Source organism: Benincasa hispida, chromosome 2 (genome assembly GCF_027475165.1).
Source record: "Benincasa hispida cultivar pf3 chromosome 2, pf3_genome.v1.1, whole genome shotgun sequence".
NCBI classification, from domain to species: Eukaryota; Viridiplantae; Streptophyta; class Magnoliopsida; order Cucurbitales; family Cucurbitaceae; genus Benincasa; species Benincasa hispida.
Window position 1 is genome coordinate 36,272,507 of NC_143479.1, and position 26,669 is coordinate 36,299,175.

Below are 26,669 nucleotides of genomic sequence, written 5' to 3' on the forward strand. Positions count from 1 at the left end.
GCTAATATATATAAGGAGAAAATGAAGAAATGGCATGATGAACGCATAAACGACCGGACATTCACCGAAGGTCAGTAGGTACTGCTATTCAACGCACAACTGCGACTGTTCCCTAGGAAGCTAAAGTCACGCTGGTTCGGGCCATTCTGGATCAAGATCATCTTTCCCCACAGCACAGTGGAATTAACAACTTTAGATGGGATCAGCGCATTCAACGTCAATGGTCAGCAGATCAAACCCTACTATGGAGGCGACTTCGATCGGCGCATGGACACCATTGATTTGGGCAAGCAGAATTAAAATGCTTGCAGGGAAAGCGATTGCGATAACTCTGAGAACTTCTTTCAGTCGGCCTTCCCATCTATATTTACTTACTTTCTCTACAACTTTCTTTTACCGTTTGTTTCATGATGTAATTGTTATTTAGTAGGATTAGTCTTTAATGCTCTAGAAGTTTCATGTCGCATATGTTTCCTTACGTTACATGTAGTAGCGCTGGGCACATGTTTTTGTGAATGTTGGATAAATCACCACAAGATCTTTTCAACTTGAGTTAGGAAGAGAGGAAAATAAACTAAGAGGATGGGTGTAATAAGTAGAAAGAAAAGGGAAATATGCATCTAATACACCTAAATACATTGTGGTGAGGGGTGTGTTGCGCACATATGCGTCCTTTGCCCGACCTTAGTTAAATGCACTATGTTGAGGCATCCTCCAGAAATGTATTTAGTTAAGGGGTGTGCTGCGGGGATGTATGCATGTTGCCTGTCCTCAGCAAAAATGTATCTGCATTTATTGGAAGCATAATATGCACTGCAAATCATGCACCCTTCCGAATCAAATTTTGTAACTTAACCAAATTCTTTGACTCTTGTATAGGCATTAGAATTTTTTTTTTTAATGCGATAATTTGTAATATATTCGCGTTAATAGTCAATACAATCAAAGTACATAATTCACTCTACTCTTTGCTTGTGCCTCTTTCTTTATCTTCCTTTGTTAATCTTTGCTATATTTTTACTCTTGTATTTTTACGATCTTCATTACGTTGCTATGATGTATTATGTGTTACACTTAGAAGCATTTCCCATACTTAGTAAATTTTGACTAACACTTAGTTAATTCTTAGTTTAGCAGTACTTTACTTTTATCTTTCAAAGTTCTGCTCAAACCTTTTTTTTGAAATTTTCCCCTAAGTGTTTGTCTAGTCTATCCAAACAACGCAATGAAGACCATGCTCGTCTTTAAATTTGGGGGTGGGGAAGGTCTGAGCAGATGAAATCAGGAATATGAAGTATTTAAGAAAATGCGTCCATTTTTATACCGAAAAAAATATTGCAAATCTCCAATGTCAGCGCAAGGGAAAATTTCAAAACTGTTCCCAACCTGATAAGAGTTTAGTTGTGAAAGAAGCCTGCTCGTAGTTGGATGCTCGTATGACACTCGTAGGTGCAAGTCAAAACGAAGGTGGGTTTCCAAAAATAACGTAGTATAAACCAAAAAGAGAAAAGGAATGCAAGAGATGACTCCTCTGATTGTCATGAGTTAAAAGTTGAAACTGGCACACAACTGTAGTTGGATGTTCGCATGACACCCGTGAGATAAGCCAAAATGAAGAGTGTAACCATGACCAACTGTCTCTAAGTGAACAAATGACGCAAAATTTTGCTCACCGCATATAGATACATCAAGTTTTTTTGATAAAGAAGATATAAGAATTCTATTTTGAAAACTAGAAAAGTGTCTTTAAGCAGAATTTTGTTACATAGAAGAATAAAGTAAGGCTTGCTAAGAATTAGCATGGATAGAAGGAAAGTGCGATGTCAGGTAATGTGCCTAAGTGTAACATTCGAAGCAACCAATAATCGCAGAAATATAGGATAGGAATGAAGCATGATTGCCTTGGTAGAAGATATGCTTGAAGACAAGCATATTCTAAATTTGGGGGTGTGATAACTTGTAGAAATACATATTATTTATGCCACCTTACCTAGATATTGTGGCCAAAAGTTAGTAATTATGCACCAGTTGTATGAAAATTATCCTAGTATGACAATAATTATAAATGTTTTTTATTACACCCACTAACGCCAAAAAGATGGAAGACAAGCCAAACTTTACTCTGTTTTGCAAGAGACCAAGTCACCACTTGCGCTCAAGGCTCATGAGAAACTAATTAACGCATCTATGTCACAATTGCGCTAGTCGATCAACCATGAAGAGACGATTACTGAAGTGACGGCACGAGGCGACAGTTGGTCCAGAGCTATGCTTCGACCACATGCGGTAATAAAAAAAACACCGCATGCAAGCCTAAGATCGAAAGATGCAACTAAGCAACGCGATAGTGGAGGATTGCGACACGTGTACAACTAACGGTTGTGCAGAATTGATGGTCTAATTGCATAATAGAAGAAATAACATCTCTCCATCTACGGAATTACCATAACCATCAAGTGGGGACCACAAGGTTGGAGTCAAGGATCTAATTCTATAAATACCCCATTGATTTCAGAGAAAAGTATCCCACTGCATACAGGGCTAAGTGCTGTAAGATTTTAGAGAGAAAAGGATGAGCTGAAAGCTGAAGAGAAGAAATCCGGGAAGAAAAGGAGATAAAGCCAAAAGGTGAATCTCAGATCCGACCTGCCATATACTCGATCGAAGCTCTATGCAGAGATCCCTGCTACCGATGAAGCAAGCCTTAGAGGGAAGCTCTTCCTGCCATCGAAACCATCCGATCCGGCAAGCAGATCTCCATCGAATCTGTGCCAAGACAATGGCACTTGTTTGTATCTATTCTATCTCTCTTTCATTGTATTCCATATTTTCTTTACCTCTTCATTCACAAATCATGTATCAAATGCTTAGTAGAAATATTAAATGTTTCAATAGATTCCATCTACCATTTTCTATCTATTTCCATTCTCCCGTTAGTCACTTTCTTCATGATGTTTTTTTCATCTTCTGATGAGCAATACAAATCATCAAGAACTTAATCTATATTAATGTTATAAAATACGTTTAGCTAAAGCATGCTAGACGGCATCGACACCTGTGAGAGTAGAAGTGAAGATGTCATTCTGATCTATCGAGAGAGGGTCAGAAGTGTGCATTAACTAAAACGAGTAGTACTTCCAGATATGGAAGCAACATTACATTCATTACATTAGAATCTGTTTCAGCACAGACATGTGGGGAACACGGCCGATCACTGAGATGTGTACACCAAGAGAAGAGCGGAATAGTATTTTTACCTTCAATCCAATAAAGAACTTGCATTGTTTGTAATACTTATCTTTCTCTTTTTATTCTATTCATAAGACTTGTCGCCACATCCCACATCTTTGCACAACCTTCACAGCCAGCCTTAATCCTAGCATCTTGTACATGAAGTCTGTATCTTGTAACATCTAGCTTAGGTTTATTGTATTTTTATGTTTTATCACATCTTTACTGTTTTCCTTTATTTTACTGCAATTTACATACCTGTACAAACTTCTTTATAAAGAATTGGAAACATGGTCGCATATACCATGAACATACTGTAATAACCGAAAACCATTTCCCCGTGTTCGACCTCGGATCATACCGAGAAACTTGCGGTGGAATTACATTTGGCTCCATCGTAAGGAAACTTGTGACAATGCATAGCATACTACATAAATATTCCTAATTGACGCATAAATGGAAGTAGCATCGCATCATTTTGAGCATTTAATATCATACTTACCTATGAGTCAACATGCGGTCACCTTGCCTTTATACATCTTGCATCATCGCATAGGACAAGAGTAGAGACTTAGGAATAAGCTCTATGGAAACTTTTGCATTCAACACATGCGTCCTAGACTTAGGAGCATCGCATTTGCATTGGAAAATAACTTGTTGTGCATGGTTGTAGCATGATCGCATAGTTTGACGCATTCCCAAGTAACGCTAGCTAAAGACCTTCTCAACCCATTCATCCGCATACTCAGTGCATCTATCACATAATCCGACTTTTCTCAAATCCACCACATTTGTTTATTTTTCTTTAATGCAATCAACAACAAACCAACAATTAATTGAGTTATCAGTCACCGCAAAGTTTTCTAAAAATTACCACCACAACCTATTTTCACGAGTGCTGAGTTCGACCCTGGACTTACCAGGAAACTCAATGGAGTTTACACTTGGATTCCACTGAGGAAACTTGAGTGGTCAACGCAATTTCACCATCGCATTTCATTGACATTTCCACATCATAAAATAACGCATCACAATGCATGTTTACTGAAAGCTATTTATGACAACTATTCTCAAATAGTTTCCAAGCAACACATCTCACGTTAATGTTATGTTTATGCTATGCTTTTCAATGAACATGAGGATTCATTAATATAGAATGATTTGGGGCAACTAAGTAATTAAGAGATAAGAATATGAAAGTTCAGCATGAGTAGCTCAATACTGAAGGACTTAATGAGAAGGTACTGAAGCTCAGTCTTAGATTTGAATAGCTCGATACTGAAGGACACGGAGAAGGTATCTGAGCAGTAGTACCTAAGATATGACAGTACTTAAACTAGAATCACACGAATGAAAGAAAAGTTGTTATTGGTAGTGTTCAGATCACTCCACACTAGCTATGGATTGACGTTGAGGAATTGAGTAAGGGTTCTCTCTCAACTAAGGATGAAAATTATGTTTTTAGGAAGTGAACAAAAGGGTTCCTTCCCAGTTAAGTAATAATGTAGTAAAGAATGATAAAGAGTGAGCAAAAGGGCCACTTTAGACTAATAGACTAAGGCACAGTCTAACAAAGCATGAAAAAGTGTTATGTGATGTTAATGATGACATGAATAATAGTTGTCAAGTTATGTTTTTCAGTTAAAGATTTCAGTTTTAATATCAAATTTATGTATGAAAGTTATGCTTTAAATATTAGTCACTCACTGTTCTTCTAGCTCATATTTTCAAATGTTTTCCTTTCAAGTAGTGGTCAACTCCCTAAAGACCTCTCTGTCGCCCTGCCACTCAAAGAGTGAGGTTGAAGGAAGCTTAATTGAAGACATGTATTAGTTAGTACACATTTGTCTGTCATATCGTTACTAGTATTCTAGATGGGGCTCACTATGTTGTAATTTTCATGTAAGAACCAGCTATGAAACCATGCAATGTAAATGTGATAAGTTCTGAGTTAATTTGTTCAGTATATTGATGAAATGTACGTATTCAGGGTTTTAGCAAATTTAACAGGTTAGGTAGGTAGTAAGTGTCAGCAAAAAGGTTGGTAATAGCTGCAGTCACCACTCCATCTAGGTTAAGAAGGTAATTTGAAGTAGGGTGTGACATTGTAAGGATCAAATCCTTATCTCCATATACGAGCATATAGTCTCTCGTTCTTCGAAGATACTTGAGAATCTTTTTGACCACCGTTTAGTGATCTAATCATAGATTGGACTGATAACGACTGACAATCCCTATTGCATAGTAAATGTCAGGTCGAGTACATAACATTGCATACATAAGGCTTGCAACAGCTGAAACATAGGGAATCCATCTCATTCTCTCAACCACTTGAGGTGTTTCGAGATACTGTTCCTTAGACAGAATAATTCCATGCCTGAAGGGTAATAAACCCCTCTTGAGATTCTACATCGAGTACCTGATCAACATCTTGTTAATGTATGATGCCTGAGACAAGGTCAACCTCTTGTTCTTACGATCCCAAATGATCTGGATCCCTAGAACATATTGCACCTCTCCCAATTCTTTCATTTGGAATTGGTGGCTAGCCACTTCTTAATGTCAGTCAGTAAACCTACATCAATCCCAATGAGTTGGATATCATCCACTTATAGCACCAGGAAAGCTATTGAGCTGTTGATGATTTTCTTGTAAACACGAGGCTCATCAACCTTCTGATTAAAGCCAAATGATTCAATCGCACTGTCAAAATCTAATGTTCCACGATCTAGACACCTGTTTCAGCCCATAAATGGACCTATTATGCTTGCAAACTCTTTGCTCTTGATCTGGAATAATAAACCCCTATGGTTGAGCCATATAGATTGTCTTCTCAAGATTACCATTCAGAAAGGCAGTCTTCACATCAATTTGCCATATCTCATAATCATAAATTGTATCCATTGACAGGAGAATCCTGATAGACTTCAACATGCAACAGGTGAGAAAGTTTCCTCATAGTCCACTCCCTCAACCTATGTATAACCCTTTGCCACGAGTCTAGCCTTAAAGGTTAGCACCTTTCCATCTACACCTCATTTTCTCTTGTAGATCCACTTATACCCTATAGGTTTTACCTCATCAGTTTGATCCACAAGTTCCTAGACAAAATTGAGGTAGATACACTCCATTTCCTGATCATGGATTTAATCCACTCCTCTTTGTCAACATCCTCCATTGCTTGCTTATAAGACAATGGATTCTCAACTCCATCATCAGATAAGATGTTTTAGGCTTGAGTCAAACCCATGTCAGATCAGGTGGTTTCGCAACCCTCCTACTACGTCGAGGCAGTCTCAAATCTTGAGATTGACGTCAACAACTCTTCTTGATATCAGTATGTACAACAACTCTTGTTGAACTCGCAGTAGTCTTACTGAAAATCTCATGTAAAACAAGTTTGCTTTGTGGTTTATGATCCCTTATGTGGTCTTCTTCCAAGAAGATAGCATTTGTCGATACAAACACCTTATTCTCACTTGGATCATAGATGTATCCACCCTTCGTTTCCTTGAGGTAGCCTACAAAGAGGCAAACATTCGAACGTCGTTCCAACTTCTTAGGGTTAATGATGGTTTGGAAAAGAAGATAAGAAAAATAAATATGCTTGTCTTATGCTATTCCATATGTTGATGGTCATGTGTTGGACTAGAAAATATAAAATATGTGTTTAAGTATGTATGCGATGACCATACGTTACTATCACAAGTTTTTTGCTCTCTCACCAAGTATAATGAGAAATCAAGTTTCTCAGGATGATCTGAGGTCAAACACAGGGACTTGTAACTCAATAATGTTCATGAAGTGATGCGTTTGAGGCGATGAATAAAAGTAAAAAGATAGAATATAAAGGATTATGCGCTACTCCTACTCCTAACTAAATAGATTGAGCGATAGAAGTTTAACTATTAGAATTGGTAGAGATGCGGGAACTATTAACGCGTAATAAGATGCACGAAGAAATAGAATTGTGGAGAGGATAAATTTGCCACGGCATTAAGCTTGGTCGTAAGGGTAATCCCAGCTCGCCACACTAATGCATCGCACACCTATCAGTGGTCAGCCTCATGCTTATATCTCTACAATGCATGGTTGTGTTGAGCATAAGATTATTCCTATCTCTAGAAACACTGCTTACTTTGCTTAGTGAGTTCAACCTACTTACCCCCTCGGGCAGTGGTTATAGCTACTCAGCTCATAGAAAAGCATTGCGATAGCCTCGCAGTAAGCAAAGAGGATTAACTCGTTATACTCGCACAACGTACACCTCTCGATGGGTTGCTACATGCATCATATCTCGATGTCACATGATCGAGTATGTGATAACTCTTGCAATCTACACTTAACTCACTGCAATGAAAGTAAAAGATGATAAAGAATAAAAAGATGATGAAAATGGTGTTGAAGGAACTTAAAGAAATGCATTGATGACAAAATGTATTAATGTCTTAAGCCAAAATTTAATACAATAGAAAGATAAGAAGAAAGATGGAGGGATAGATGTAGGCAATCTCTTGCTTCCAGCAGATGTACGCCAAGGCTACCGGTGGTGCCATGGATGGGTGGTGGAGTAGTCTCTCTCAAGCTCTATCTCCGACGAAACTCCAGTCGTCACTCGGAATGGGCTATTTAGTTGAAGAATCCTCAAAGAGTGTCTGCTCATGCTCTCATCTATGATCACAAGGATCTGCCTTAAGGCAGAAGCTCAGATACTTTGAGTTTTGGCTCTAAGGCTCTGTTTATAGGGCTCAAACACTGACGACATTGGTGGTCCCGTTCTGAATCACTGCCACTTCTGACGCGGTAGGTGAAATGTCAACATGATCTTATATTTTTATACTCCCAAGGTATTTGTTCATGCTTGTTTCTCCTGAAGTATCAACGCATTCCACTCACTTTGCGATCGATCTTCTATCACGATTATCACTCTGTAGTTGCGGCATTCCATGCGACGAACTGGTCTTCATGAAGATCAACGCATGCGATCATCTTTACAATGGTCTGAGATCAATGCATGTGATCGATTCCTATGATTCTACAAAAGAAGATATTTTGATGCCATATAACGCATGATATATGGTTAGCGAGGATTTTTAGTGCTGATTGTCGCAAGCTCTCTTTTCACACGAATTCTTAGTAATTAATGCATATTCTACTTGTTAGCCCTCATAATTCTAAGTAAAAGGCTACACTAGCTTGTATTAAAGTGGAGTAAACTACCTTTACGGCCTCTCTACAGCTCAAAAGGTGTTTCATAAACACTCTTTAAGGGAACATTATTCAAAATGTAACATGCAGTCTCCACTGCAAATCCCCAAAACGAGTATGGAAGATGAGCATAACTCATCATAGACCGAACCATGTCCAACAGGGTTCTGTTTCTCCTTTCTAATACACCATTCTGCTGAGGTGTACCTAGGGCCGAGAGTTGGGACATGATTCCATGTTCTATCGTATAGTTTTGGAATTCTAAGTCCATATACTCTCAACCACGATAAGATCGTAGTGTTTTTATCTTTTTACCTTACAAGTATTCAAATTCAATATTATACTCCTTGAACTTGTCAAGGGCTTCAGACTTACATTGCATTAGGTATAGATACCCATATCTTGAATAATAATCTATGAAATAGATGAAATATTCATACTCACCTCGAGCTCTAACACTCTTGGACCCCAGAGGTCTGAATGTATAAGCTCTAAGGTTTCCTTGGCTCTATAACCTTTTCCAGTAAATGATCGTTTGGTCATCTTACCTTCAAGGCATGATTCACACATCGACAAGAAGTTTTCTTCTAAACTCTTTAGAAGTCCACATTTGACAAAATTCTCAATCCTATTGAGGTTTATGTGACCTATCCTTAGATACCAAAGATGCACACTTCTTAGGAGAAACCTTTGGTCTTTTTGCAGTTGTCGTTGTTTTGAAAATTTTAGTATTAAGCAAGGCTTTTATGACTAATGGCCTTAGTACATACAAGTTATTTTCCATTGAACCAAAACCAATCTCCATAACATTCTTGAAAATAAACACTTTACTCTCAGAAAAGGAGACGATATAACCTTGTTCAATCCGACAATAAATTGAGATTAAGTTCCTCTTTATATAAGGAAATACAAACACAGTAACAAATAACGTTTCTTATCCAAAAATAACTTTAGCCTGCCTACAGCAGCAATTGAAACAACCTCACCAGTACCGATTTGAAGAGTTAACTCTTCATCTTCCAATGCTTTCGAGGAACTAAATCCTTGGTAGGGAGAACTTACGTGATTAGTAGCACATGAATCAAGTATCCAGGCAGAATCATTATTCTCTACCAAACACGTCTCCAAGACCAATAAATCACATTTACTGTCTTTAGACTTATTCCTCTTCTGGAGAGTAGTGGGATCAGTATAAGAACCTAAATCAGCTCCAAGTTCCATTTCAGAGAAAAATTCTCGTTATTGAATTTCACCCGAGTTAGCAACAATTGACTTCTCTTCTAGTCCCTTGACATTCAAGAAATATTGAAGATTATCTTCGAAACTGATACTACTGGTTTCTTTGTCATCCATCCTTTTTTGCTCAAAAAGTGAGAACTGACGTTCAAACAAGAAATTGCAACGAGTCCATGATCTCAAGTGCAATGACCATGTTCTCAGCCCTTTTGGCTAATGCATCAAGTATGCTAGCCAAAATGTGAAGTCGGGCCATTGAATTAGCCTTCATTCACACCTTATATGCATTACAGACATTTCACGGGGCATCAAGGGTCGAAACTTGAAGACACTCCTCAACCATAACAAACTCGAGGTCGTTTACTACGAGATACTTTTTAAGAGCTTTTTCCAATATATGTATTTCGTCATTTTAAAATAGGCAACTAACGGAAAATCATACATGTTGCTGAAAAAACAAACACATTGATCTACATTAGATTTTAGCAAATACTCTGAAAAACAACATCCAATTTGGTTTAGCAAAATCTAAATGAACCCCGTGTGACATCTAGTTTTGCAAAAACGCTTCAGTGGTTTAGGACAAAAGCCACCGAAGGGTAGTCAATTTATCCCTCCTCTGAATTGAGACACTCTCAACCAGTCATTAATACCAAACAACTTTTGTTCCTATAATGACTAACCATCAATGATTTGGTCAAGAAATCATTAACTTGCTTAACAATTTTTCGTAAGTGTGACCCTTTGTTTTAGATCCTAGAATTTCGTCCCAAATAGCCAATCCGAAGGGAAAAAATCTGATTGGGGCAAAAACTAAAGCGTCGCAATCAATTTCTGGAGTTCACCTTGATATTGACCAACCGCACAAAAACCGTTCGAAGGGGGATGCTCCTAGGGTGTCATGAAGCGGTGCAAGAATATCTCAAGGTGCAAACCTATGAAGGAGAGCATAGGACATGTTGACACACGTCCTTCACCCACTTTCTATAAATACTCTCTTCGTCCACCTTGATATTCACTCATGCAAACACCATCCAAAGGGGGATGCTCTCAGGGCACCCCGAGGCCAAGAATGAATCTCACGGCGTGAACATTCAGGGAGAAACATGAGTGAAATTGACATATCATATATCTTTTCCTCCCACTGAGTATCTTATAACCTAGAGTTTAGTTTACTTAGAAAGACACGACTAATGATTTTAACTAAGTAACTTTTTAGGTTCACCCAAAAGTAACTCTTATTTTGGAAAGTTGAACAACTTTTGATCATCGTTCATTAAACTCTTTAACGAAGTCTTTGATCAACTGTTGTATGCTTGTAGCAAATCTATCTAATTCACCTTTCCAGGTAGGTTCCCAGATAGGGGTTTGTTTCTGTTAACTTAAGTACCCCAGCCTAGACAGAACCCGCCTTAGACAAAATATCCCTTATAGATAGATTTAATAAAAATTTAGTCTCTTATGGAAATCAATTTAATCCTAATAAACCGATTCAAAAGATTAAACTTAGGTATCTGATCTCATTAGAACAAGGAACTTAGGTCTATCTCAGTCCAATTTTAAAACCCTTTTAAAACATGAGTTCACCTAAGTTCGCATGAAACTCTTTCTTATAGATTTTAGTTCTAATTTCCATTATAACACTCGTAATATGAAACAACTAAAACAAACCACAATGCAAAGAAATACATACAAGGCTTCATAACTATTATAAACAAGCCTAAGTGTCAAGCTCCATGTATTATTCATTCATTGCTACTTTTATACAACACTTATATAACAAAGCAATGAACCAAGCATATATCCTCTCGTACACCCTTATACTATAACTCTTATATTATAAAGAAGATGCAAGAATATGCTTAATGCATGCATAAATATAACTCTTATATTTCAGGATGCATGAGCATGCTTTCTTGTAATTTAATCATGTACCATATTATAACATTTATAATTTATGATGCATGAATAAAATGAATAACCTAAGATAGGCTCTAAATCTATATGTCATACATTGTGGCATATAAATAAACATCTCATGTACATTAAGTAAAAGTTGATGAACCTGGATAATTAACCTCAAGTCCTAAGAGAAAAGAAAAAAAGACAAAGCTAATTATTACAAAGAGCAATTAAGTCAATGGGTTCAAACAAGCAAACCGGGTCTTGAACCATCCGGGCAAAGAACACGTCTCCTTGATCGTGTAACAACTCCTTATAATCATCTACACGATAGAGTAAACTTTTTACTCAATCGTTTAGCAACGCTATATGAGCATAAATAGTTAGGATTGGACCATTTGTAGCACTTTACAATACTTGTAGATATCTACAAAGCGGGCCATATTCGTAGTGTCACCAGGATAAGGTATCTCTCCTTTATCCTTATACTACAGACCATTTAGGTTGTTACTTAAGGCATGATCCACTTGTATATCTCACATACATACTTAAGTAACATGAAATAACCACATATCTTAATTTATTGGATATGAATAAATGCAAATAAAATAACATTTATTTTATTAATAGCAATGTGTACAAATTGTTTACAAACAATGAGACTCCAGGAGAATTAGAACACCAATCGAGTCCAACTCGATTCACGAACTGAGTAAGGACACCACCACAAGTGTTCCCTTTGTATTTTCGGTGTGAGAATCCAGGAGTTGTGGGCTCTGTATGATATTGGATTGAGAAAGAGAGGAGGCCTACGATATCGAGTAGACGATCGAGTATGTAGGATATAAGAACAATGTCTATCGCATAGACAATGTACTCAATCGTTGAGTAAATGCAAGCCTATTGCATAGACTTTGCTACACGATCGTGTAGCAACGATCAGCTGAATAACTATCGTATAGTCAACTCTAAGTGATCGTGTACGCTCTGTCAATGTTATCGCTTAGTAAAACTCCATTTACTCGATAGCCTTTTCCGTGAGAATTATCTGAATGGATCAACTACTAATTTTGGAAAACAATTTTCCTCTTATCTCATGGTTTCCATAAAACTTCCAATAACCTCCCACTCAAACGATTATTAGAGAAAAAGAAATTAATTATCATATAATCAATATATTATAAATATATATGATAACCAACTTATCATATTATATTTATAACCTACAGTTTTAATATTTCATCATATGAAACATATAAACCATAGTTCTTTTTCTATTTTATGTTACTTAATATAAATCATATTTATATCAATTCCTCCAATTAATGTATCTAATACATCACACCAATTATATCACATAGAATTGAATTTTATCTTGTTAATTTGAACACTTCAAACTAACTCCAAAATATGATTCTCAACTTGAACACATTGAGCTACCAATGGAACCTTATGGACCTGTAACTTGAAGCTCCAATGGTTTGTGAATAATTGACAAAACTCTTTATTCACGAGATCCACCATCCGTTAACCATCGGGCACTCCACTAAAGACCTATAGCTACACTCTTCTAACTATAGAAATATTTCTGTGTCCTGATGCTTGATTTTTTGAAGTGGAAATGTGGATGATATATGTTGATGAAATTGCGTTGTGCACTCAAGTTTCCCAACGGAATCCAAGTGTAAATTTCTCTGAGTTTCCTAGTAAGTCAAGGGTCGAACATAGGGACTTGTGAAAATAGATTGCGTTGGTAATTTTTATGAAAATCTTGCGGTAACCGAGTAAATAAATTGTTGGTTTTTTGTTGATTGGGTTAATGACAAATAAACAAATAAGGCGGTTGTGTAATAGATACAATGAGTATGCGATGAACGGGTTGAGAAGATCTTTAGCTAGCGTTACTTGGGAATGCATCAGACTATGCGATCATGTTACAACCATACACAACAAGTCATTTTCCAATGCAAATGTGATGCTCCTAAGTCTAGGACACATGTATTGAATGCAAAAGTGTCCATAGAGCTTATTCCTAAGTCTCTACTCTTGTCCTATGTGAAGATGCAAAATGCATGAAAGCAAGGTGACCGCATACAATCATATCCTATCTCTAGGATGCATGCGATGCGTTAATAATAAATAGTGCTCATTCCTAAGCTCCTATCTCTTGATTATGCGTTTTACTCTTCCGAGCCCAGATTCTAACCTGACCTTCCCAAGTCTAGATCCTGTCCTTAGACTACCCTCCCGAGTATCTCTAATGGATGAATGAAGCATACATAATACAAGATAATCGTAAAGAATGAAGATTCCCTAGTTGTGCTCGCTAAATGCTTCTCGACCCATTCAACTGATTTAGCTACTCATGCATGAATAATAGAGAACGAACAGATATAGAGAAGGAAATTCCATTTTTATAAATGAGTTTGAGTAAAAAATAACTATGAAAGTTAAAGGTAGAGAGTTTGGTAGCAATTCCTTGCTGACCGAGGCTTTTACACTGAAATGTCTATTCGGTTCTAAAGATGTTCTTGCTCCCGCAGGCGTCAGCCCTCTCTCTGCCCTTGAAGCTTCCGACGCTCTCCCAAGTTTACTAGAATGATCTACCGGCACAAACTCCTTCCTCTCTTCTGCCTTAAAATGAAAGAAAACTAAGAACAAAGATGTATGAACTAAGGAATGGTGAACTGATCAATTCGTCAACCCCTTCAACTAAAGAATTCCCTTAGTATTTATAGGGCATCCATGGTGAAAGGTGGTTTCTCTCTCATGGTTGTACAGATAGGATGGCTTTAATTCCTGACTGATGCGCCGAATAATTATCACCAAAAAGCTAAATGTACTTTGTGACCATTATCGGTTATAAACTTAATTCGGATTCGATTGTCATCAGCTTTCTATCCCATCGCGATTAATTAGCCTTTCAACCAGATGCGTCCACCATGTTGCGTTGACCAAGTTGCGGCAATCTTTCTCGGGCGAATGTTTGCGAACACAATCATTTTGCCTTGCGGTGAAGTTGCGCTCGACCAGTGATTTCCTATGATCACAATTCTTGCATTGCATCAATGCATATTCTGCACAAAAATACAAAAATCAACTGTTCTAATGCGTTGAACGCGTGCGACCGCAATATTATGAAATCGATGCTTAATAGATGCAAATTAACATATTTCATCAACGTAATCTAACATTGTTTAAGGACTTAGCACTATGATAATTTGCATTTCTGCCCGTTATCATGTCCATATAACCAATCAACAGTGCGACAACCCTTCATAAATCACTTGTAAGTATAGTAGATAATCTAGATTATGTAATTTAAAATTGTTTCAGTATTTTCTTATCCAAATAGTCCAATTTCTGAAAAACAATATTTTTATGTTTTCATGGTTTTCATATTTTGAATTTGAAATTTTCACATTCAGAATAATTGTTTAAATTCGAAATCAATTTATGAATATGGTTCCAACACATATCTCAAAACATCGAATACAACTTTGTATTCATTGAATCCATTATTTTCAAATTGCCTATCAGACAGTATAACAAAAACTTTAAAGAATAATAATTATAGCAAAATATATCAGGAATAAACTTTATTGTTGGTAGACTTCTATTAGTGACATAGTAAATTTTGTTATATTTGTAATTTTTTTATTGTGCTATATTTACTAATACTTGAGTTAATTGCTATATTTACGACTGTCTTTAAATCTTAAATGTTTAATTGAAACTTATTATTAAAATTACAAAAATTTATAATTTTTTTTATTGTGCTATATTTACTAATATTTTGAGTCTAATTGTTATATTTACGTCTGTCTTTGAATCTTAAATGTTTAATTGAAACTTATTATTAAAATTACAATATAAATTTATTTTATAGTAAAACATTGAAGTAAGACTTGCAGGGGTAATATATAAAAACAATAATGGATTGATAAATTGAAATCCATGACAGAGTAGTTTCTATTCACAAATATGTACTAAATTAATTTCATTAGAAAGGGTAATTAATTAATAATTTATTAATATAGATTAGTTAACTTGAATGTTTTAAATTAATGTAGTGGAAAGATTATCTTTCTTCGGTGATAATTGATTATCCAATTAATACTATTCATTTGTTACAAATAATTAGTTAATTATTTATTCAGTTATATAAAATTTATTCATTAAAATCATCTAATAAATATAAATATCATTTATCTCTATTTACTTGGATAACATTCAAAAGTAGAATATAAAATTATATTATATGATTCCAATATGTTTTATTCCTCAAAAATTTTATCCTAAAAAATCTCTTGGTTGTGAGCATATATTGACCCATCAAAACCTTTTGACCCTTGAGCATTAGATTTATTGCGGTTATGCCCATTGGTCTCTCCTTCCCTTCTCTCTCCATTAATTTAAAAATTGAAATATTGATGGATGATTTTTCATCATTCTCTTTATTTTATTAAAAAAAATATCTAAATGGGAATCTATTCTATTTAATTAAAAATATATTTGGAGTAAAAGTTAGAATGAATTACATAAAAATTTAAAGGAAAAACTATTGAATATGAACTGTGCATATATTATCAAAACTTTATTTGATATTAGGTTTATATTCATTTTACAAACCCATGTCAATTCCTTTACCATACATATTACATTTTTTTTCACTTTAGTGAATTCATTTCACCTTTCAACTTTTTTCTGTGATTTTCATTGGTTGCGAATAAAAAAAAAAAACTAATAATAAAAGAATGATGTAGCAGTAAATATAGCAATAAATGTCAAAGTATCAACAAATAACTCAACGCAAAAGAAGTTTTGCTATGTATCAGCACATATATTAATGATAGGCTATATCGCTAATAAGAGTCCAACAACAGAGACACTTTACTATGTTTTTATTATTTTTTTAAAATGCTGCTATAGACTTAAATATGACACTGAATACCAAAGTATCAACAAATATGACCCGTTGACGAAAAAAAATGTAGATATAGAAAAATTTAGATCTAATTCTCGGAGTCTACTATTGACTATATCATTAATAGGAGTATATTAGCAATAGAGTTTATCATCAATACACTTTGCTATGTTAGTATTTTTTTTAAAAAAAATATTGATATACACTTAATTATTAGCCTTAAAAATGCTACCTATTGCAATTATCTTAAGAAAATATATCTAAATATTTAAATAATATATATTGATAGTTGAGAATTAATATTGTTTGGGTGAGATTTACATTGATTAATTAATATTGTTTGTTTATATTCTTCTCATAGGAGAAAGGTGTGTAAGTTAGCTTTGGATTGTATGTGTTTCTTTTCATTCATTCATACTTAGGTATGATTTAAAATATTTTCATCCGAGTTTTCTATCGATTTGAAGCCAATATCATGCATAATGGTATCCTTTTCAATGAGGTCAATATTTTCCAATGATGGTTGTACAAATCAAATGAAATAAATGACAAGCTAACAAAATTTTTAATAGGATTAAATTGATTTGTAAAGTATGTAGACCAAATCGTTACTAATGAAAATGTAGGGACCAAATTGATACAATTAATGAAACTTGAGAGACCAAAAAGAATTCTTAACCTTTTGTTTCCTTTTATTTTTTATGTTTTTTTTTCTTTTACTTCTTATTATATAACTTCCCACCCGCCTTTAACTCCCACATGCGCTCAAGTTATCCTACTTTGCATACTATCTAAACTTGTGGATTTGTCTATATTTGCATCTCAATATTCATCCACAATTTTTCCTCTAAAAAATGCTTTATGGAGTCGCGAGCTCACTACATGGTTAACACACTTTCTCCTATATGTTCTTCAAGATGTATTTGTATGGACCACTAGTTTAAATATAAACATTATTCTCTAGTACACTTCTCTCTCTTTTATTTAGCAAATAGTACTATGAACAACTTTTGTTTAATCTCAATGTACGTGAAAACTTTAGATTTCCTTAATATTGTTGATTTGGGTTCAATTTTAGGTTACAGGAAGGTCAAAGTTTTAAAAAAAAATTAGTGGAATATATATATATATATATATAAAGAAAAATGCGCCCGATCTCTCAATGACGATGTCGGGAGTAGGCATAGCTCTTGACGAACTACAAGGCATTGAGATATTGAAAAAGGAAATCCAGTTGGTGTAACAAACTCCCGACGACATTGGCATTGTCAGGAGAGGTGTAACAATTGCCGATGAAACGTTGACCTCGTGGGAGATACTATCTCTCGACGAAGTATATACCTCTTTGGGAGTTAGGATAAACTCTCGACGCATAGGTGTCGCACGTTGGGAGAATGTCTCTTGATGCCTATTTTCCAGCTATTCTTTGATGAGATATTATTTGTTGAGAGATTATCTCCCTACGTAGTTTAAGCTATATCTAGCCAATGTTATGAGTCGGGAAAATACTATATTCTTGTAGGGATGTAAGTGAGAACTTAAGACTTCATTTACTCATTTTCCAACACATTTTTGCCATCATCAGCCATGCAGTCGAATGTTCTTCATTTCATAGAAAGAGGTTCGAGAATGGACTATAGGATGAAATTCAAATCTCTATCATAGTAAGTGCAGAGTAGACAAATTTCTCAAAACTGGTAGAGGCAGCTAAAAGAGTGGAGGAATGTTTGTTAGGAAGAAGAAATAAAGGAACAACAAAAAAGGATAATCGTATGGGTAATTCCTCGAATACACCACATGAACAATTAAATAGAAGACTTATACCTAGAGTCATGAGCAGAATAAATTTTAAGTCATGTTGTCATTCAAGAATGAAAGTAGGAAGAGGAAACCAAGGGTCAAGAGACTCTATCTATCCTGTAATTTTATTTGAGAAGCCATGTAAGACACAACCCAGAGAATCAGTAGCAAGTGTAGATTTATGACCTTAGTGTTCATCTTGTCACAAGGATCACTAGGGTCCGTGTTTGAAGGGGAACAATGTATGTTATAATTGTTGATAACTTGGTTATTATATGAAAAAGTGTCCACAACTGTTACATGAGGGTGTTATGCAAAAGAGTAATTTATTATGACCATTTTGTGATTTTAGTTTCTTCCTTGTATGCTAGTCAGATGAAAAGAACTTATGTACATTCAAATGATTCATTGTAGCGATCCGACCTTTCGAGTACTCTGACAAGGACCGTTACAACTAAAGACACATTTAAAACCTAAATATTTTGACCAAAAATTCATTAAAATAATAAGGATATTTTCCAAAAACAAACTAGAAAAAAAAGTAGTTAATAAATAAATAAAACTTTTATTCGGGGTCCCCTAAAAATAATATTCGTAAGAAAAACATTCAAAACATTAAACACTGTTATTTCACACTAAATTCTAGTTTCAAAACATTCAAATGAAAAAAATATAGACTGAATAGAAGCGATTTCTTTTTTCCCCATATGACTCTATCACGGGTCCCGTCTATCACTCACCAACCTATTCCTGTCATTCCCTGAAAAACATAAAGGAAGAAATGATGAGTATAATAATACCTAGTAAGTAACCCGCTACTGGGTCCTCTAGGTTACCTAATAGCTAGTTGGTCTAGGCATTGGTATACGCCTATCATATCAGTTGTAGTGATCCCAAAGGAACACGCATCAATCATAATGTGTAACCCGAAGGTCCACCAATCAGTCATAGACATGAACCCGAACAAACAAGAATCAGTCGTATTGTGTAACCTGAAGGTTCATAAAGTCATAGACATGAACCCGAAGGAACATGAACCAGTCATAGACATGAACCGGAAGGAACATGAATCAGTCGTAGTGTGTAATCCGAAGGCCCACAAATTAGGCATTGACATGAACCCGAAGGAACATGAATCAGTCATAGACATGAACCTGAAGGAACATGAATCAGTCATAATGTATAACCCGAAGGTCCACAAATCAGTCATAGACATGAACCCAAAGGAACATGATTCAGTCGTATTGTGTAATCCAAACGTCTAGAAGTAAGTCATAGACATGAACCTGAAGGAACATGAATCAATCATAGACATGAACTATAAGAAACATGAATCAGTCATAGTGTATAACCCAAAGGCCCACAAACCATTCATAGACATGTACCCGAAGGAACATGAATCAGTCCTAGACATAAACCTGAAGGAATATGAATTAGTCATGGTGTGTAGCCTGAAGGTCCACAAATTAGTCATAGACATGAACTCAAAGGATTATGAATCAGCCGTAGTGTGTACACTTACCCAAATAAGAAAAACTAACAAGAGCCTATAATATAGTATGCATCAGTTTCATATAACTCTTGTGTTATATTTTACTGTCGTTTAACTTAGGGGTAAAATTTTATATATATCCTCAGTAAATGGTACAATCATCATAGACAAAACAATCAAATCAAGTCTGTTAATGCCATTAAGCCATGCAGTTTAATTGGTGATAAATTATCAATCCCAACAGTCTAGAATAATCAGTCAAATCTGTCTTAGCAGTCTAAAAAATCAGTCCATATAATCTTAAGTAACCAATCCATATATTCTTAAGTAAATAGTTCAAGTAATCTTGAATAAGTAGTCCAAGTGGAAAGGACGACTGGTTCGAAGGCAAACCAGTAGAATGACGCTTACCTTAAGTTTTAGTCAATACGAGCTCAAACAACCTGGACTTTTATTTGCCTAATAGATCACGAACCAAGTCCTAAGGGATAAACAAAAATTTGGCTTTCAAGGTCATAACAATGCCTATCGGGTCCTACTGGCCTACTTTGGCACCTACCAGGCTTCTACGGGCCTAGTGGTTGCCTACCAGGCTTTACCGGGCCATTACAATTTCTTACCGAGACAACTCGAGCAAGTATCAAACCAACTGACATATCGAGTCCCACTGATGCTTTAGGATGCTATCCCAATTGTCGAGATGTCATCAGCTTTCTCTCTCCTGATTGGGTACGCTTATCAAGAACCATCATCAGCCATACATGTTGCCCGTTTATGTATTTTCCTTCATGTGCGACTCTAGTTGACTTGCCTCTACTCTAGGTCAAGTCCTGAGGCTGGACCTTGCCCATATATGATGCTAAGGTCATCATAATCCAATGTCGTATCTCTCTACTTCATCTTGGTTCCCAACAACACATCCCCCATACTCCTACTTCGCTTCGGAACTCGAGCAAGTATCAGGCCAACCGGGAACTATCGAGTCCCACTGATGCTTTAGGATGCCATCTCGAGTGTCAGGATGTCATCAACTTTCTCTTTTCTAATCGGGCAACCAACCCATGGGAAACAATCCAACTCAGGACTTCTCAGACATCCATCCATATGGACATAACCGAGACTTAAACCCCTTCAAGCCCTTGTCCAATCAAAATGATATACCGGGTTCTACATCAAACCTCTAGCCCATGGGAAGGGGCATAATATCAGCACACCCGTGCTGACTGTCCATGAGATTCCATTCTCAATGGAAGATACCCAAGACACTTATCTTATAATGCTCACCCATGCCATAACACATGCATGTACCATGGGATAGCTCATTTAGGCCATAGGGCCCAGGGGTGGCAGAGAACTGACACCATGCCTCCCCCTATAATACATTCTGAACATTTTCCTCTTTGCCACCCATGCATATCAAATGTGGCAAACTATCACTCACCAATGTAGAGCGCTCATCTGGACTCCGATTGACATGAAATTTGATGTACTTGTATATCTTATCAATATGCATCTAACTCTAGAGCTGCTCGTCCAACCTCGGGACAAAACCCCACCTTCCAATTCATGGCCTAGGGCCCTGATGCTTGATTTTATGAAGTGAATTATGAATGATTTGCAATGATTAAATTGCGTTGTGCACTCAAGTTTCCTCAGCGGAATCTAAGTATAAATTCCACTGAGTTTCTTAGTAAGTCTAGGGTCGAACTCAGGGACTTGTGAAAACAGGTTGCGTTAGTAATTTTTATGAAAACTTTGCGGTAACCGGATAAATAAATAAATTTTTTGTTTGCGTTAATGAAAAATAAACAAATACGACGGAGTTTGAAAAAAGTTGGCAAACGGAAGATATGATGAGTATGCAGTGAATGGGTTGAGAAAGAGTTCGTCTAACACTTCCTAGAATGCATTCATGCTTTGCGATCATGCAACATGCATACAATGGTAAACAACCTCTCGGTGCGAATGCCACGGATTGTAAGGCTATAACGCATGTGATGTACGTGCAAAGGTGTCTATAGGGTCTACACATAAACCTCTAATTCTTGTCTATGTGATGATAGACACAAACAAGGCGACTACATATCATCATTCCCATCTCTAGGATGCATGCAATGCAAGTTGGCAAACAGACCTTATCTCTAAGTCCCTATCTCTTATTTATGCAGTTTTAAACTGACTCTCCCAAGCCTAGATTTTGTCTTGACCTTCCAAGCCTAAATCCTATCTTTAGACTACCCTCCCGAGTACCTCTAATTGATGAATGAAGCACACAAAAATACAAGATAATCGCAAGCAATGAAGATCCTAGGTCATGTTAGCTTAGTTCTTCTCAACCCATTCGACTAATTCAGCTACTCATGCCTGCTAAGAGAGTGAACAGATGTAGAATAAGAACTTCCATTGCATAGATATAAAGTTGACGTACAAGACAACAATGCAATAATAGAATAAAGAGCCTAGTAGCTATCTCTTGCTTCTAAGGCTTTTACACCGTCTTGTCTACTCGTGTTCAAAAGATAGTCTCGCTCTCATGAGAGTCGGCCCGCTCTCTGCTTCTTCGCCTCAAGGTTCTCTCCCAAGATGACTTAAGCGATCTTTCAGCGTATCAACTCTTCCCTTGCTCCACGTAGATAAAAGAAAACTATGGACAAGGCTAAATTCTATAGAAATTTTTCTAAGTAACCGAACTCCTATTCTGAAGGATGCCTTCTGTATTTATAGGGCCTCTGGGTGAAGGTGGTTTCTTTCTTGTGATTGCACATATGGGATGGCTTTAATTCCCTGACTGATGCGCCGAATATTTGTCACAGGAAAGCTGAACATACTTGTTCGTTAGCGGCTGTCAACCTAATTCGGATTCGATTGTCATCAACTTCCTGTCCCATCGTTAATAATTATACCTTTCACCCAGATGCGCCTACCATGTTGCGCTGACCGAGCTATGGCAATCCTTCTTGAGCAAATGTTTGCAAGCACAATCATTGCAAAATCTTGTGGTGAAGTTGCACTTGACCGATGATTTCCTATGATCGTAATTTCCGCCTTGCATTCACGCATAATCTGCATAAAAACACAAAAATCACTTGTTCCTATGCGTTAGACGCATGTGGCCGCAATATTATGAATGTGATGATTTTTGGACGCAATTTAACATGTTTTATCAACGCAAGCCAACATTGTTTAAGAACCTAACACCATGATAACGTGCATTTATGCCCGTTATCACACCCCTAAATTTAAACAACGTTTGTCCTCGAGCATAAGCTAAAGATTTCTTTTAGCAAATTGACCGCAATGTTCTTTTCCTAGATTTCTCAAGGATACTTCGTTCAAATTCTATATACCAAAATTTCCTTAAGTCTGATTCAAGTCTCTTCTTAAAATATTTCTAAGACCTAGGGATTGCAAGTTTAACCTTCAAAAGGGCTTTACTAATTTTTGGAACATCGCATGATTTTTTTCAAAAAGAAAATTTCGTACTAGGGTGTCAAATGATTTTATCCTTGCATATTTCTTGACATTGTTATTTTTTTTCTGACCTTGCGCTGATCCAAGTGCCTTGCCTTCATTTTGGCTTGCCCCCACGTGTGTCATGCAGACATCCAACTATGAGCAATACGCTCTTCCTCAGACTAAACTCATACCTACATGGCAGCGGAGTTGCGGTAATTTATTTATGCGTTGATCCTGGTGACTTACCTTCGTTTTGGCTTGCCCCCAGGTGTGTCATGCGGACATCTAACTATGGGTAAGTACCTTTCACAATTTAACTCTTATCAATATAGGTTTCCCATTGCGTTGACAGTGGAGTTGTTATTCCCAAAAATTTTCCCTTCTTTTTTTCTTTTTTTCTTTTTTTCTTTTATTTTTTTTCAAAATAGCAAGGTCGAAAATAAATACCTCACCCCCAAATTTAAAATGTGACAATGTCCTCATTGCCAAAAGATTGAAATAAGTCATGCGATATTCGTAGAAAGCTTCGTAAAGAGAGTTTGAAAGAAAGCTAGCAAACCCCTAACTTCTAGAAATATTTTACGAGGTGACTATCTTAAGATTAAGTTGACTCTAGTATATATGAAAGACATAGAAGCATATTTTTTATCATTGAAATCTTAATTGGCAAAGAGACAGAATGCGGTGACTTACTAAATTTATCTCTATCAAATGATTGCAGTAATCAAAGAGGATGCGATGATAAAACTTGTAAAACTAGCATGCGATGCGATAGAGCAAAATTTGAAATAAAGATAAGGAAGAATACACCCCCAAATTTTTGCTATCGCCTGCATTGTGTATTGACGCATCCATCTTTGCGGCGATCTATCTTCTTTGGATTGCGGTGACGGAGTAAGATAAGTGGCTTCTTTGCGTAGCATCCCGAAAATCCAGCAGCTCGATAATTTTTAAACAAAATAACTCTTTATTTATTTATTTTTTTTTTGATGTAGAAAAGTAAGAACAATGCTAGTAACAAAAAGGTAGTTGCAATAATAAATAACAAGATGATAAAAGTTTATGAAGTATTTATTGTAGGAAAAGGATATTTAAAAGGATTGCATCCCTGATGAGGTTGAATTCTATAATAACTCAGGGATCGCTTATTCCAGGCTGGGTTGTTCACATCCATGGTGTCTTTTCTCTCTTTTCTTTATCTTCTGGCATCTTGACTGCCTTAATCCGGAGCTTTTGCCCATTAATGTTCATCATAATTTTCCCCTTGCGCACATCAATTTGAGCATGACCGGTCGAAAGGAATGGTCGTCCCAATATGATGGGTGCATCTTTATTCGCTTTATAATCCAAAAGAGGAAGTCTGCCGGCAGGATGAATTTATCGATTGAAATTGCGAAATTTTTCAACTCTCGTTCAGGATGTATTCGAGATCTATTTGCGAGCAGGGGAGTTTCCTTTGTGGGCGTGATAACATGTAGAAATACAAGTTATTTATACTGTTTTATTTAGATATTTCGACTAAAAGAAAAGGAAAGTTGCGTCAATTGGAAATTGGCTAAGAAATACAATAATTATAAATTGTCATCAATACACCCACTAACACTATTACGATGGAAAAATAAATGTTTTAGCCTCTATTTTGCAGGAAATCAGTCACCGCATGCATTAATGGCTCAAAGATAGAAGAATAACACATCTACATCGCATTGTGCCCATCATTCAGGAATGAATAGGCGATCAACGCAATGACGGAGCAATGCGACAATCGATCAAGAGCTTTGCGATCAACTTAACCTTAACCGTATGCGATAATAAAAAACAACACCGTTGTGCATACTTGCACACGATCAAAAGATGCAAATGAGTAACGCAGACGCGGAGGATTGTGACACGTGTACAACTAACCATTGTGCATATTCGACAGACTGATTGCATAACAGAAGGAATATTTATTCCACCATTTTTGGACTTTCCATAACAATAAAATGGGGACCACAAGTCAGAGAATCAAAGCTTTCATCTATAAATAACTTCAAAGAATTCACTGAAAAGAGATATTTGATACAGGGTAATTGTTAAGAGGCTATTGAGAGAGAGCTGATCTGAGTGCTGATCGGAAGAAATCCGGGAAGAGAAGAGACAAGGCCAAGAGGTGAGTCTTAGTGCGATTCTGCCAAATCCCCGCCGAGAAGCTCTGTACTTAGATCCTTTCTACCAGTTGAGCAATCCTGAGAGGGAAGAGCATCCTTCCATTCACTCCATCAACGCCGACAAGCAAATCTCCATCCAGATCGGCACCAAGACGTTGACGCTTGTTTATATTTGTTTCTAACTCTCATTCATCAATTGTATTTCATCTTCTCGATCATTTCCATTTACACTTCTCTTTCTATTTTCGTTCCTCCATAAATCATTTTCTCCATGATGTTTTCTCAATCCTTTGGTGATTAATATGATTTAAACAAGTAACTTAATCTGTGCTAAAGAAATAAAGATGTTTAGCTAAAGCATGCTAGACGGCATCTTCACCTGTGATAGCAGAAGTGAAGATGCCATTCTGATCTATCGAGAGAAGGTTAGAAGAATGCATTAACTAGAGCAAGAAGTACTTCTAGAGATGGAAGCAACCTCGTGTTCATTACGTTTGTCCCTGTTTCACCACATAGATGTGGGAATGCAGCCGATCACCGAGAGGTGTACGCCAAGGGAAAAGTGGAACCATACTTATGCCTTTAACGCAATTAAGGAACTTGCATTGTTTGTACTAATTATCATTTCTCTTTCTATTTGACATACAAGACTTGCCACCACATAACACGATCTTTGTATAATCTTCACAGTCAGTCTCACCCTCAGTATCTTGTATCATGAAACCTGTATCTTGTATCATCATAGCTTAGGTTTATTTTATCGCAATTTACTTTTACCGCAATTTATCTTATTATCGCATTTTTACCATTTACTTTACTTTAACGCATGTTAATTACTTGTACACAACCCCTTTATTAATTTTAAAAACCCTTGGTCGCATATATCACAAACGTAATGCAATAACCTCAAACAGTCCCTGTGTTCGACCTCGGATCACACTGAGAAACTTGTTGTGAAATTATACTTGGTTTCAACGTAAGGAAACTTATGAAAATGCACAGAATACTACAAGAACATTCATTAATAATGCATATATAGAAGTAGTATCGCTTATCATCACATAAAATCTAGAACCATCAATTTGTGCATTACAAGTTTATGGCACCGTTGCCGGGGAACTGGTAACGAGGACATGAGCTTGCTTGATGATAAAGACATAAAAATGTGTTATAGGGCGTGAGTGTTCCAGCATTCAATTGTTTGAAGATTGATAGCAGTACTATGTTTATACTTGCCCCAAGATCGCATAGTGCATAGCCACTATAG